This window comes from Palaemon carinicauda, chromosome 3 (assembly GCF_036898095.1).
Source record: "Palaemon carinicauda isolate YSFRI2023 chromosome 3, ASM3689809v2, whole genome shotgun sequence".
Lineage (NCBI taxonomy): Eukaryota > Metazoa > Arthropoda > Malacostraca > Decapoda > Palaemonidae > Palaemon > Palaemon carinicauda.
In genome coordinates this window covers 68,529,710-68,530,654 of record NC_090727.1, presented here as the reverse complement: position 1 = coordinate 68,530,654, position 945 = coordinate 68,529,710, and the positions used below count along the sequence as shown (strand labels likewise).

At 27.5% G+C, this 945-nt stretch overlaps 1 long non-coding RNA gene across 1 annotated transcript in view; it reads right to left on the bottom strand.

Moving 5' to 3' along the window:
• Positions 1–881: 881 nt before the first annotated feature.
• Positions 882–945, bottom strand: part of LOC137637749 (uncharacterized) — a 10,390-nt gene continuing 10,326 nt past the window's right edge. The window contains exon 2 of the long non-coding RNA XR_011043777.1: positions 882–945. This exon is cut by the window's right edge and continues 7 nt beyond it. This is a non-coding gene — a long non-coding RNA (uncharacterized lncRNA).

Genomic DNA, 945 nt, shown 5'->3' with positions numbered 1-945 from the left:
GATGAATAGTGATATTAAATAAAAACACTTAATAACGACAATGGAAAGCAACACTGAATAACAACGAGTAACAACATTGAATAACAACGATGAATAACAACAATTAATAATAACACTGGATATCAACACTGAATATCAATAATGAAAACCAACAATGAATAACAACATTGAATAACAACAATGAAAAACAACAATGAATAACAGTAATGAATAAAAGCAATGAATAACAGCAATGAATAACAACGATGAATAACAACGATGAATAACGACAATGAATAGCAACACTGAATAACAATGAGTAACAACATTGAATAACAACGATGAATAACAACAATTAATAATAACACTGAATACCTACACTGAATATCAATAATGAAAACCAACAATGAATAACAACAATGAATCATAACATTGAATAACAACAATGAAAAACAACAATGAATACCAACTCTGAATCACAGCAATGAATAACAACGATGAATAATAACATTAAATAAAACACTTAATAACGACAATGAATAGCAACACTGAATAACAATGAGTAACAACATTGAATAACAACGATGAATAACAACAATTAATAATAACATTGAATATCAACACCGAATATCAATAATGAAAACCAACAATGAATAACAACAATGAATAACAACAATTAATAATAACATTGAATATCAACACCGAATATCAATAATGAAAACCAACAATGAATAACAACAATGAATACCAACTCTGATTAATCAGCAATGAATAACAATAATGAATAACAACGATGAACAACGTATATTAATACTAAATAACAACACTGAACAATAAATATCAATACTGAATAACAACAATAAACTACAATAAATAATAATAATGAATAACCCATTACATACCTTGTCGATGAGAGCACCAGTCCACAGTAGCAGACATCTGGCATAATCAGTTTCCCGCTGCTGG